Source organism: Hakea prostrata, chromosome 5 (assembly GCF_041222555.1).
Source record: "Hakea prostrata isolate BN-2017 chromosome 5, UWA_Hpros_2, whole genome shotgun sequence".
NCBI classification, from domain to species: Eukaryota; Viridiplantae; Streptophyta; class Magnoliopsida; order Proteales; family Proteaceae; genus Hakea; species Hakea prostrata.
The window spans coordinates 50351376-50366751 of record NC_142604.1 but is presented as its reverse complement, the minus strand read 5'-3'; the positions used below and the strand labels follow the sequence as shown (position 1 = coordinate 50366751).

At 37.2% G+C, this 15376-nt stretch overlaps 1 pseudogene across 1 annotated transcript; it reads left to right on the top strand.

Moving 5' to 3' along the window:
- Positions 1-8733: 8733 nt before the first annotated feature.
- Positions 8734-12146, top strand: LOC149016373 (wall-associated receptor kinase 2-like; annotated as a pseudogene). Its single transcript, XR_016173735.1, has 4 exons — positions 8734-9811; positions 9934-10131; positions 10522-11689; positions 11773-12146. The product of XR_016173735.1 is annotated as a wall-associated receptor kinase 2-like (transcript).
- The last annotated feature ends 3230 nt before the right edge of the window (positions 12147-15376 follow it).

The following is a 15376-nucleotide window of genomic DNA, read 5'->3' as shown; positions in this document are numbered from 1 at the left end:
AGTGTGACCAACGGGTTCTGGAATTGTTTGTTGCCAGACCTCAATTCCATTGGGTCTGAATGATATTGATGTGACTTTCGGAGTTTCTAGCAAGCTCGAGTCCAAAGTTCAACCCTTGCAGACTTTGCCTTCATAGGTGATTATGAATCCTTCACCTTTGACTCATCACATCTTTCAGAAAGGAATTTAACAGGTCAGATATCCCAACTGTGGTGGATTGGGCGATTGGCAATGAAACATACGGGCCTAACAATCTATCCCTCTAACTCAACCAATGCCCCTCGGCTAGTCAAATGTGCACAGTAACGATGGTTTTGAAGGCAACCCTTATCTCCTTGATCAAGGATGCCAAGGTAAGGAGTATCTTATCTTTTCTGAGTCCTTAGTTTGTTGTTGGCTCAATTATGCATCTAGACTTCGTGAGCATTCGTTATAGTAGCTAACAACTGTCGTCATTCTTGTAATGTGGTGTCCTTGGATGAAGATATAAATGAGTGTGGAATCCACTAATGAACTTCCAAGGATAGGAATGCTATATGAATAATACCTTTACGTGGTTCTCGCGCTGTATTAAAGACACGAAACACATGCTAGTGATAAAAATTGTTGCGGAGTGCATTTTATTTTATTGATAATAAATTTGGTTATTTTCTTGCCGCGGTTCTTTTTATGAAGTCCTCATTAGGAAAAGAGTATTTTTTATCGTGATAAGCTCGGCTTATATATAGCCAACCAAGCTGTTTTGACTTACTAATTTATCTCGGATTCATTTTTCAATCTACTATGACTTGAATTGGAAAATGTAAGCCATTCAAATCGTGAAATACCAAAGGAGGAAAGAGAGCCACGCAAAAAGACCCCGTTATTGCATTCAATCCCATAATCCAAAATGGGTACTGGTTTGTAACCTCAATGTTCATAGATTATTTATACATATATATATATATATATATATACATATATATATATATATATATATATATATATATATATATATATATATATCTAATATTTGTACTAATAATAATAATAATGTATCTAGGGTGACATCGTAGCAGGTGCAGTGCGAGGTTTCATGGGTTTGTTTACCTTTGTTTTGGTTTTATTGGGCAATTACCAAAGATAAACGTAGACAAAGAGAGAAAAATTCTTCAATCAAAATGGAGGTCCATTATTGCTAAACAACAAATTGCTTCAAAAAGAAAGGGGAAAAAATATATTGCCAAAATTTTCTCTGAAAGTAAAGCATTAAAGAAGGCAAATCTAATAACTTCCATGACAACCAAATAATTGGCGGAGGTGGGTTGTAGATTTACAAAGGGTACCTTTGTCAGTAGAAAGTAGTTGCCATTAAGAAACTTTTCCAAAAATTGTGGACAAAGGTCAGATTATACGGTTTATGAATGAGGTTGATATCCTCTCTCTCAAATCAATCATAGGCATGTGGTGAGCTTTTGGGTTGTTGCTGTAGAGATTGAGGTTCCATTACTAGTTTATGAGATTCATTTCTAATGGAACCCTCTACGAACATATCCATAGGAAGAAATCAAACACCTAGTCTTTCATGGGGAAATCGTTTGAGAATTGTTGCGAGAACGGCCGATGCTCCAGCGTATTTGCACTCTTCTCATGCAATACCTATCATTCATAGAGATGTCAAGTCTTCAAATATATTATTGGATGATAAATATAGGGCTAAGGTATCTGATTTTGGAGCTTCGAGATTGGTTCCTTTGGATGAAACTCCAAAAGATGACACAAATTCAAGGGACTCATGGATACTTAGACCCCGAATGTATTCCTACAGCCAGCTAAGCGATAAAAGTGATGTTTATAGTTTTGAAGTTGTTCTGTTGGAGCTTTTGACTGAAAGAAACCACTTTTATTTGGAAGAATCTGGGAAGTGTACAACACTAGTGTCATATTTTTTATCTTCAATGAAAGATGGGAATCTTTTTAATATTATTGATGACATAATATTAATTGATGGGAAGAGAGAACAATTATTGGCGTCGCTGAACTTGCAAGAGGCTGCCTAAAGGATAAAAGGGAAGAGAGGCCAACAATGAAGGAAGTTGCAAAAGAGCTTGATTCTTTGAAGATGTTCTACGAACAATCTTCGACCGACATAATCAAGAGACCCAGACCTTTTCTAGGTGAACCATCAACAAATTCTACTGATGCAACTTTTGAAATAGAGATGAGTTATAGTGTAATTGATGATGATCTTAGCTTAGTGGCAAGGTAATCTTTTATTGACATGGTATTATACTCTATGTTTATGGATTTTCAATATCAATTTATTCGTGAATTTCTACTATGTGCAGGTGAGAGAAAGGCAAGTGCTAGTGAAATTCACCCGAAGTTGTGTCATGCTTGATGGATTATTTCCGGAGGCTAGATCTATGTTGTTGTATGATAACATAACATTTCTCAATCAAATCTTAGGAGTTAGTTCATTTGGTAAAAACCAACACTTCAAAATTAAGTTGTTATAATTTTTTGTTTGATTATTTTAGATTAAATCACAATCGGATTGAAGTGTGAATATGACTATGATAATCAAATTTGTTCTAAACCTCAAATTATATATCTCTATTCAAAGTGAAAAAGAAAATTGGCTTCGTTGAAGCCGTCATGCTTCCCTATTTCCTCAACATCTCCATGAGTCTCTCCTTTGCTTCCTTTTATACTATACAACTTTCTCTGTTCCTAAACAAACTTTCCTTCCCCTCCTCCTCCTTTTCTTTGTAGTTAGTTCAAAGGTGGAAACATATGAACTCCTCATCAAATTGGTTGGGTCAACTATGTCTACATATGCCGGGTCCATTTCTCTCTCCCTCGTGGTGTGCTTGATAATATCGGGGAAGGATTTATCTAATTTTTATTGGGTGGGCCCAATGGGGTGGGCCCAATGAAGGAATGAAATCCATTGGATTTCATGGACAAGATTGTGTAAATCTAAGGAACAAGGTGGGTTGAGCTTTTGAGACCCTCATTTGCATAATCAAGCTTTACTTGTAAAGGGGGGGGGTGGGAGGCTTTGGGAAATTCTTAATAGTTATTGGACCAATTTCATTAAGTCAATTTATTTCCCAACTCGGCCTCATTACTAGAATAGCCAATGTGTTCAATACTTTTTTTTTTGGGGCCAAATGTGTTCAATACTCGACTTGGGAAAGCAAGTGGGTACCCCGGTTTGCTCGGCCTTGGGATGAATAACTAGTGTCGTGAGTCCGAAGGATGTTATTTTTGAGTCTAATTGTCTCCGGTTGGTAAATCTCGAGTGTTTGCAATCAATTACGTTTACTACCCCCGGAAAAAAATAATTACAGAGCCCCTTACTATTAAGAATTAAAAGCTATAAATGGACAGCTCTCTGCTAAAGCGTAAAGAGACATTTGTAATTTAACTTTTTAGGGGTAATAGATGTAATTGGCTACAAACACAAGGGGTCGATATGTAATATGCTCATGAGGTGGTGGCTGTTGTGGAAGATTGTAAGGCTTTTCTTTACTATTCTTCGTGTTGCTCTGTTTCATATGTTCTAGAGAATCCAATGGCATTGTTGATTCTTTAGCTAGGTAGACCTTGTCTTTTGGCAAGTAAGATAGATTGGCCTTCTGTCACTCTGTGGCTTGTTGATGCTTGTGATTGTGTTCTCTTGCCATTCTTTCCAATAGATTTGCTTTCAACCGGAAAAAAGAAAAAGAAATTGTGATCATTTGTGGGCACCTCCTAATGTTAAGTCATTGATCCACCCCTATCCATAAGATTTAGTTTTCCTTTTTCTGTTTATTAAAATTAGAACATAGATCATGGAAACTAGATTCATTCAATGCAATTGTAGAGCTTAGAATTTATTGAATTGTGGATGTATTGTAGAGCCCACATCGGGAAAAAGGGAGAACTAGTTTCTATAGTAGAACTTCCTAATAAGTTCATCATACAAAATGCTGCCAATAATAATTATAAAACCCCAAAGATATTTTTGAAACAATCTATTAACTATTGCGCTGAAGACAACGGGATTACTTCATGATATTTAAGGTTCTAATTGGATGCGTGATTAGTTTTCTTCTATGGCATGTACGTTACGGTAGCATATTCCTTCTTGATATGGTACATTACGCCTCCATGCAAGGCTGGATGTTTTTTTGACATTTGTCCCACTCAATCTTTCTCTCTTACAAGTTGAGATCAAGGAATATGATTGCCACACATTCCTAAGTTCAGATTCACATGTTTACCACCCACCTGTGCCCATCAATGTTAGGGAGCACGATCCTCTACCCCGACATATAGAGGATCCCAACTCTTTCTTAAAGGCATAATGTCACAAGTCCAAAGGGAATTTTTCTCTTTCTATTCACCCACTTCTAGTGATGAACTCAAACGCAATAACAATGTGTGCTATCTGTTCTGTGATTTGATCTTTCAAGAACTAATAGCAGCTAGCAATGAGAGCTCATGTCTCATTGGAGTGGGCTCTCTTTCTCTCTGCTTTGAAAAACCAAGAAAGCTTCAAAGAGCTAAAAAAGTTGGATTGGGTAGTTGGGTGAGAGAGAGGTTGAAGAGAAAGACACCCCCATCTACCATAGCTAACACCTCACTAGGCTCAAGAAGATTGCAATGTTACCTTTTATAATATTAGAGCAGGAGCCAGAGTACAACTTGGCCAATGGACTATAGAGAAGGACCAACACTTTCGGAAACACCAGAGAAATTTCACCATGAGTGGCATTGGAAAAGCAATTGACGTAAAGGAGCATGATTTTGAGCTCTTGACCTTTGGATCAAGGAGGAGGATGTGCTTTGGCTATGAGCTTGGATGGTGGACTAAGATGATTCTGTCATACTCAGCAAACCTCGTACATGGGTTCCTTTAGAACTTGCCGGGTGATATGCAACCCAAGACTTGGACATGAATGATGTTTATGGTTTCTCTACACTTAAAAAGATACCTCTTGTCACCATGGTTGAACCTCGACTTTCATGATTCCATCTCATCTCTATGGTAGTTGATATTATTTCAATTCCTATAAACTCCTGCCCATGTAAATTTAGACAACCATTGATATAAATGTTCACGCGCTATCTTTATACAATAAGGTAGTTAGTGTCATAAATTTCACCACCTTCATCCCTTCACCAACTTGGCTTCTGTGTGGGTTGATCGCAACGATGTTCTTAGTGCTGCAGTCATAGTTTGGTTATGATCTTTCATCGACAGCAGGGCCACAGGCCTTATGAGTTCTATTCGCTTTTCTTATAACAAAAACAGAGTGACATTTTCCCTTGATTTTGGGCGTATGAATATGTTGTTATTAATTTTGAGCACTTATAGATTGCCTTATCACTCTTTCCTGTAGCAAAATTGATCCTCAATAGTATCGGCCCCATCTGGATCTGTTGGTCTAGTGTACTTTTATGCTTCTATATTCTCTTAAGGTACGAGAATGTTCAAATAGACACTTCGTCTTGTTGATGTTTAATTTTGAACCAAATAAATCAGAAGGGAGATGTGATGTTCATGTGGTTAATAGATACTTTATATTTTGTTTCAATAAGAGATCACCAACTCCCTTGATGGGTACAAAAATAAATATTCATAGGTGGCAATGTCTTTGAATAGGCTCACATTTCGAAATAGAATGTGATTGGCCTAACATTATGGCATTTGGTTACTCCATACTGGCAACAAACAAATAGACTTCATAATCTCTTTCAAGATAAAAGGCTGAAGCTTAAGTTTGTTCTAGATACGTTATTGAACATGGACAGTATGTCAAATTACCCAGTTCAATTCTCTCAGCTAACTTCATGTTCTTCTATCATCTTCACAAATATATTTATGGGCAATAGATCACATCATCAAAATAAAGGAACGATTCTCATAGGAATATAATTTTTTGATGCTCCTATTTGATTCTTAATATGAAAGTTGCAGAAGTAGACACACAAAACCTACGCACAACAATGAATGCACAAGCACTGAAAAGCTATATATGCAGCTCACTGTATTATTTAATCAAAAATTATTCTGGTTTGGGCATCACATAAACAGGGGGGGGGGATGTTAATTGGAGCGAGGAAGCAAAACAAATTTAAAAAAGCGATAGACTAAAAGAAAGAACTAGATATTGGGCAAGGAATGTGGTGGACTGGGAAGTTTCAGATCTTCGAAGCTTGCCCCATACCAAAGTCAATCCCAAAATCACCCCAACTGTTTGAGAAATCACTTCTATAGCAACAAAGGAAGAAAATGAAATTACTTTTGCAAGAAGGGATCAAAAGATAAAGCTTGCCACTAGCCAAGGAATATGATGCATAGAGAATTTTCAGATAAAAGAAGTTAGCCCTGCACTAACAACAACATCAGGCACCCCCCACCCCCCAGTATTTGGGAAATTACTTTTTAACATCCTGGGGAGAGAGTGGGGTTGGGGCGGGTTTAGGCGTGGTTTCGAATCATTAACTTATTATGGAGAGCGCAAAATCCTCTGCCTTCACTAGATACAAAGGACATCCTTAAATGACCAAGCAGATGGCAGACAAGCAAACACAACAAAACCACGCAACACCAGTTAGTCAACTTAGACATTCGCATAACCAGTCATAATGTACCTCTAGTGCGTTGTCTGAGAAATCATAATATATCACAGCATTACATCCCAATTTTTGGAGATGCTCTTTCCCAACATGAACCTGTGACTAGGTCACAATGGAGCAACCTCAATGTTCCGCTGAGGTTTCCAACCTTACAATTTTTTCATCTTAAATACCACAAAATACCTACTGCAAATTAAACCCAGCTTTCCCCACCAAATCATGACAACAGTTGTTCCACCACATGCCTAAAACGTAGAGTAGAGAGACAATATTGCAGTGGACCTCACTAAGTAAAAATTCAGAGTGACTAGCAAAACATGGAGATTCCTCTAGTTGTAGAAATCAAGTGAAGAGCTAATTTTTTTTTCTTAAAGGAAGGGGCGTTGAAAATACCATTGTTATCAAGGCATCAGCCAAGACGCCTAGGCGGGTTTTTGACCCCTAGGTGCTATGATGCTTTTTTAACATGTAAGATTTTGGCCTCTTATTGCCTAGGTGCTGCCACCTTGTGCGTAATATTGCTACCAAGGGGCTAAAGCAGTCACTTTTTGACATTTTGTGCCTAGTTGCTGTTATTTATTTATTTTAACATCATTAGGTGGAGAATTATTCCAAATAATGCTAAGAATTTTGTTTTCCAATTCGGACTCTGACATAATAATTGGTATCATTCGGAAAAATTCGATGTAAAAGAATAATTCAGTAATTACTCAAACAATTGAATAATTATGTGTACCATATAGGTAAAGGTAAGTCAAGGTTTGAACTTTAAAATATCAGAATTGAGTATCGTATATGGTTAAGTGATTTATGGAGACATGTTGTTTTATGTAGGAGATGCGTCTCCATTGGGGTGGGAGGAAGTTACCAAAGCCTAATTGAAAGTGGCTTTTCCAAAAGTCTCCAAAAGTCCAGATCACAAACTCAGAATCAAGTCTTCTTCTCAGTACACCCATTCAATCACAATTTGATCAAAGGACGAAAGAATTGATGAACTTCCATCGTGATTAGAGGGAGAGGAAATTTATTAAGTAGATACAAAGAATTCAAACGTATAGAATGATCTAGAGAGAGTTGAAGGTGTCAATGCCCCATTTAGGGGGCGAAAAACTGCCACCACTGATTTTGACTTTTGGAATCAACCCAAAAGATAATAACCACAGGAGGGTTGATGGCATGAATTCTGAACTTGAACCATGAAAGCAAGAGAGAGAGAGAAAGCTCTTCTTAAGGTTATGGGATTGGTACCCGTCAATTTGGTTTTGGATCAGAACGAAAGAAAAATCAGCCTAGGATCTTAGAATTTGAATCTGTTGAACAATGAAAGCGATAAAGAAAGCTCTTCTTATGGTCATGGGATTGGTACCCATCAATTTCGTTCGTAACTCAATTAAAAGTGGTGAGTCAAGTCAATAGGTGCCCTTCAAATATCATATTATTTTATTTGATAATGTGCTTAGAGATGTAAATACGTTTTCCGATATTAAATCTCAATTATAAATTTAATCTTTGAGAAGGATGGATTGTTTTGAGTCTATTTGATTAAGTGGACCATTGGACCATTTGCATTGTTCATTTGGTGGTTGGCCTTAAGGTCGAAGTTAGGATTTAACATCGAGAAGGGCCAAGTATTAATATTTCAACACAAAATAAAATTACTTTTCTTCTCATAAATAATTTCTCCAACCGGAGGGCTATACACTAATTTCATGTGTAGGAAGAAGGTTGGAAAAATGCTGAAGGGAGAAACTTCAAAAAATTGCTCTGCCTTTGACTGGGCTTTTGTGGTCCCATAAACCCACTCCCTTTAGAAAGAATAAAAACAAAATCATCATCCCCCACCACCCAAAAAAAAAAAAAAAAAAAAAGAAACCAAGAGAAAAAGGAGAAAAAACTAAAAGACTTGATGGAATGCCAAGTGATGATATGAAAGGTCTTTTGGTAGTTAGTACAAGTTATTCAACATTTTATTTTCCAACAATTATGGAAGGCCATGTGATGATAATAAAAGCTCAATAGCGCTTATTCACATCTTTCAAGATATGAAAGTTCCATTGCAATTATCTAGAAATTTTTGAATAATAAGAAAATGGCATGAGCTTGGAAAGTTTTTTAGGGGGAAGAAGGTTCAAAGAAATTGCCTTGCTCATTTATTTTTTGTTGATTTAGCAGCGGAGAAAGTAGTAGTAACGGGTTATATAAGGTACAAATTTGGTTGATCTTACATCGCTTCTCGTTTTCAATTCCTTTATCGGGGTAATTGATAGAAGATGAAGTAATTAAGTAGTTTGGCTGAATAGTGGTCGATTGGTACCTTGTACAAGCATTTCTGTAGAAGGTCAGATGGAAATCATAAGCTTGGCCATCGTTCTGAATCCTTTGGTGATGTTGCTATTTCTTTTTTCATTAGTAGAAATAGCCACGGCAGTTCCACCACCACTAGCCTCGCCGGGTTGCCGCAGCAAATGTGGAGATGTAGAGATACCCTACCCTTTTGGCCTCAGGGAAGGTTGCTTCAGTAATCCTTACTACAATATCACATGTGATGCCTGGAATGGTAAACCCTACTATTATGGCATAGAGGTTCTTAACATATCATTATTGGAAGCTCATTTCATTCTGCGTTACCCATATGCTACTTATGAATGCTTCGATAGTACAGGAAATCTAACAGAATCATCCTATACCATATATGGCGGGACAGGTTCACCGTTCAGGTTCTCAACCACCCGCAATAAGCTCATAGGCATAGGTTGCAACACGGTTGCCTTGTTAAATTCAACTTTTGGTGATGTCGTAAATGTCACTAGTGGGTGCATATCAATGTGTGATAAGTTGGATAGTGTCATCAATGGGTCTTGTTCTGGAATTGGTTGTTGCCAGACCTCAATACCTTTGGGTATTAAAGAATTTTATGTGACTCTTGACCGTCAAGTTAGCAACAGTTGGAATTCAAAGTTCAACCCTTGCAGCTTTGCTTTCATAGGTGATTATGAATCATTCACCTTTAACTCATTATATCTTTCAAAAAAGGCGTTTGATAGATTAGAGATCCCAATTGTGTTGGACTGGGCGATTGACAATAAGACATGCGGGCCAAACAGCTATATCTCTACTTCAACCAATGCCCCTGGCTACAATTGTACCTGCAAGGATGGTTTTGAAGGCAACCCTTATCTCCTTGATCAAGGATGCCAAGGTAAGGAGTATCTTATCTTTTCTTGAGTCCTTAGTTTGTTGTTGTCAGTCGTGCATCTAGACTTCGTTACACTAGCTAACAGCTTTTTGTCATTCTTGTGATGTGGTATGGTTTTGATGAAGATATAAATGAGTGTGAAAATGCTTACATTAATCACTGCCATAAGAATGCCATATGCAATAATACCTATGGGAGCTATACTTGCCATTGTCGAGAAGGCTACCGTGGCGATGGTTTCTCGTATTTCCATCACGATGGTAGGATATTTGGTGGCTGTACTAAAGACATGAGACGCACTCTGGTGATAAAAATTTTTGCAGGTAATTTTATTTATTGATATTTGCTATTTTCTTTCACAGATCCTTTATGAAATCTTCCTTTGCAAAGGAATATTTTTATTGGATAAGCTTAGCATGTAGGCCACCCAACTGTTTGACTTACTAATTTATCAAGTAAACTTGGATATATTTTTCAATCTACTATGACTTGAATTGCAAAATGTAAGAGATTCAAATCGTAAAATACCAAGGAGGAAAGACAACAAATCAAAAGACCTGTTATTGCATTCAATCCCAGTCCAAAATGGGAAAATAATAGTTTATAAATCCTCATTTGATAAAGAATAATTATATATATATATATATATATATATATATATATATATATCTGAATTTGACTTTATGCATGTAGGTACGACTTTATGCATGTAGGTACCGGTTCAGGTTTCCTGGGTTTGTCTGCCTTTGTTTGGGTTTTGTATTGGGCAATTCAAAGAAAACGTAGACAAAGAGAAAAATTCTTCAATCAAAATGGAGGTCAATTATTGCAGCAACAAATGGCTTCAAAGAAAGGGGAAAAAGATATTGCAAAAATTTTCTCTAGTAAAGCATTAAAGAAGGCAACTAATAACTTCCATGAGAGTCAAATAATTGGGGAAGGTGGTTTTGGTAGAGTTTATAAGGGTACCTTATCAAGTGGCAAAGTAGTTGCCATTAAGAAATCCAAAATTGTGGATAAAGGCCAGATTATACAGTTTATAAATGAGGTCGATATCCTCTCACAAATCAATCATAGGCATGTGGTGAAGCTTTTGGGTTGTTGCTTAGAGGTTGACGTTCCATTATTGGTTTATGAATTCATTTCTAATGGAACCCTCTCTGAACATATCCATAGGAAGAATCAAACACCTAGTCTTTCATGGGGTAATCGTTTAAGAATTGCTACAGAAACGGCCGATGCTCTAGCTTATTTGCACTCTTCTCATGCAGTACCTATCTTTCATAGAGATGTCAAGTCTACAAATATATTACTGGATGATAAATATAGGGCTAAAGTATCTGATTTTGGAGCTTCGAGATTGGTTCCTTTGGATGAAACTCAAAAGATGACACAGATTCAAGGGACTCATGGATACTTAGACCCAGAATGTCTTTCTACAGGCCAACTAACTGATAAAAGTGATGTTTATAGTTTTGGAGTTGTTCTGTTGGAGCTTTTGATTTGGAAAGAAACCACTTTTATTTGAAGAATCTGGGAGTGTACAACACTGGTGTCATATTTTTTATCTTCAATGAAAGATGGGAAACTTTTTAATATTATTGATGACAAAATATTAATTGATGGGAAGAAAGAACCATTATTGGCTATCGCTGAACTTACAAGAGACTGCCTAAAGGATAAAAGGGAAGATAGGCCAACAATGAAGGAAGTTGCAAAAGAACTTGATTCTTTGAAGATGTTCTATGAACAATCTTCGACACAACATAATCAAGAGACTGAACCTTTTCTGGGTGAACCATGTACAAGTTCTACTGATGCAACTTTTGAAATAGAGATGAGTTATATTGTAACTAATGATGATCTTAGCTCAGTGGCAAGGTAATCTTTTATTGACATGGCATTATACTCTATGTTTATGGGTTTTCAATATCAATTTATTCTTGGATTTCTTCTATGTGCAGGTGAGAGAAAGGCAAGTGCTAGTGAAATTCACCGAAGGTGTGTCCTGCTTGATGGATTATTTTCGGAGGCTTGATCTATGTTGTTGTACGATTGAACATAACATTTCTCTATCATATCTTAAAGAGTTAGTTCATTTGGTAAAGACCAACACTTCATAATTAAGTTGTTATAGTTTTTAATTTTGATTATTTTAGATAAAATCACAATCAGATTGAAGTGTGAATATGACTATGATAATCAAATTTGTTCTAATCCTCAAATTATATATCCCTATTCAAAGTGAAATGAAAATTGGCTTCGCTGTTTCTTCGTTGAAACTGTCATGCTTCCCTATTTCCTCAACATCTCCATGAGTCCCTCCTTTGCTTCTTTTTATACCATAAAACTTTCTCCGTTCCAAAGCAAACTTTCCTTCTCCTCCTCCTTTTCTTCGTAGTTAGTTCAAAGGTGGAAACATATGAACTCCTTATCAAATTGGTTGTGTCAACTATATCTACATATGCCGGGTCCATTTCTCTCTCCCTTGTGATGTGCTTGATAAAATTAGGAAGGATTGATCTAATTTTATTGGGTGGGCCCAATGAAGGCATGAAATACATTGGATCCCATGGACAAGATTGTGTAAATCTACGGAACAAGGTGGGTTGAGCTTTTGAGAGCCTCATTTGCATAATCAAGCTTTACTTGTAAAGGAGGGGCTGGAGGCTTTGGGAAAATCGTAATAGTTATTGGACCAATTTCATTAAGTCAATTTATTTCCCAACTAGGCCTCATTACCGGAATAAGCAATGTGTTCAATACTTTTTCTTTTGGCCAAATGTGTTCAATACTCAGACTTGGGAAAGCAAGTGGGTACCGATTTGCTCGGCCTTGGGATGATAGTAACTAGTGTCATGAGTCCCAAGGATGTTATTTTTGAGTATGATTGTCTTCGATTGGTAAATCTCAGCATTTGCAATCAATTATATCTACTACCCCTAGAAAAAAAAATCAATTACAGAGCCCCTTACTATTAAGAATTAAAAGCTATAAGTGGACAACTTTGCTGAAGCAGTTAAGGGACATTTGTAATTGATTTTTTTCCAAGGGTAATAGATGTAATTGATTGCAAACATAGGGGGTCTATATGTAATATGCCCCTGAGGTGGTGACTGTTGTGGAATATTGTAAGGCTTTTCTTTAGTATTCTTCGTGTTGCTCAGTTTCATATGTTTCTAGAGAATCCAATGGCATTGTTGATTCTTTATCTAGGTAGACCTTGTCCTTTCGCAAGTAAGACAGATTGGCCTTCTATCACTCTGTGGCTTGTTGATGCTTGTGATTGTGTTCTCTTGCCATTATTTCCAATAGATTTGCTTTCAACCGGAAAAAGAAAAAAGAAATTGTAATAATTTTTCGGCACCTCCCGATGTTAAGTCATTGATCCACCCCTATTCATAAGATTTAGTTTTTCTTTTTCTGTTTTATTAAAATTAGAATATAGATCATCAAAACTTGATTCACTCAATGCAATTGCAGAGCTTAGAATCTATTTGAATTGTGGATTTATTGTAGAACCCACATCGGGAAAAAGGGAGAACTAGTTTCTATAGTTGAACTTCCTAATAAGTTCATCGTACGAAATGTTGCCAATAATAATTATAAAATCCAAAAGATATTTTTGAAACAATCTATTTACTATCGCGTAGAAGACAACGGGATTACTTCATGATATTTAAGGTTCTAATTGGATGCGTGATTAGTTTTCTTCTATGGTACATTCTGGTAGCATATTTCTTCTTGATATGGTACACTATGCCCCCATGCAAGGCGGGATATTTTTTGACATTTGTCCCACTCAATCTTTTTCTCTTACAAGTTGAGATCCAGACATATGATTGCCACACATTCCTAAGTTCAGATCCACATGTTTATGGGTGAGACCCACCTCTGCCCATCAATATTAGGGGAGCACAATCCTCTACCCCGACGTATAGAAGATCCCAACTCTTCTTAAAGGCATAATGTTATAAGTCCAATGGGAATTTTTCTCTTTCGATTCACCCACTTCTAGTGATGAACTTATACGCAATAACAATGTGTGCTATTTGTTCTTTGATTGGATCTTTCAAGAACTAATAGCAGCTAGCAATGAGAGCTCGTGTCTCCGTGGAGTGGGATTTCTTTCTCTCTGCTTCTAAAAAACCAAGAAAGCTTCAAAGAGCTACAAAAAAGTTGGATTGGATAGTTGAGAGAGAGAGAGAGGTTGAAGAGAAAGACATCCCCATCTACCACAGCTAACACCTCACCAAGCTCAAGAAGATTGCAATGTTACCTTTTATAATATTAGAGTAGGAGCTAGAGCACAAGTTAGCCAATGGACTATAGGGAAGGACCAACACTTTCAGAAACACTAGAGAAATTCCACCATGAGGGGCATTGGAAAAGCAATTGATGTAAAGGAACATGATTTTGAGCTCTTGACCTTTGGATCATGGAGGAGGATGTGCTTTGGCTATGAGCTTGGACGGTGGACTAAGATGTGTGAAATCTAGCCCAAACCTAGCTAGGACACCCTATTTGTTTTGGGTGAAGATAGACTTGTTTGATGTTGGACATTGATTTCAGTGTTACTATCTTTGAAAGCTTTAGGAAGTCATGTCAGACCTTTCACTTATGGTAGACCCAATGTCCCGAAGTGAAGGAAGATGTCTCTATGGGCCCTCTCTGTAGAAGACATGGTGTTTGACCTGAAACCCATGGATATTGTTGATGGTGCTCCATACTTGGAAGCATTGTCAGTGGTTGTTTTGAATCTGCAGCCTGAAGAAGGCAAGCTTAGTTGGTGGACCTAATGCACTCCCAGACATTATTTGAAGGTAATTCTCTGACCTAGACTTGTTGATTGACTTGTAGGAGAAAACCCAAGTGAATTCGAGTTGATATCGGCCCCCAATTCCCTCCCCCAAGTTGTTGTCCTTGCTTGGTCGATTGGGCCAGTCTACCGACCAGCCGACCAAAGGATTATAAGCCCGAGAAAATCTGGTTTTTTGGTCATTTTGGGTTCTATTTATGTAGATCTTCGGGGCTTTAACCCTATTCTTCTGTTGGGACTCTCTTGGTACATGGGAAGGCTCCTCTTAGGCTCCTCCTTTGCTTGGGTGATGATCTTCTACAAGGATCATTGTTCCTCTTCTCTTATTCCATCTTCAAGGTAAGTATTTTGCTGTTCTCTCTCTATTCTACTCTCACCTCTTCTCTTTCTTGCTGTTGAAACCATGAAGACGGTGCTGCAACCTTGCAAACACCACTTCATGTGTTTTCCCCTTTCTTTTGCTTAAACCCCTCTCAACCATTGATGCTTCCCCATTTCAATTCTTGTCTATACATTACCATGATTTTCTTTTTCTCAACTTGATTTCTTCACATAAACTGATTTCTATTGCATGCTAAGTTTGATTTTAGGTTAGTATATGATTCTAATCTATTGCATATCAATTCCCCTAGCTGATTCCCAAATGTTCCTTGCATTTGCATATAGTTTCATTGATGCCTATGATTCTTGCATATAGAACCTAGGGTCTCAATTTTGGGATTCCTAATCAGACCATTGGATTGTGTTAA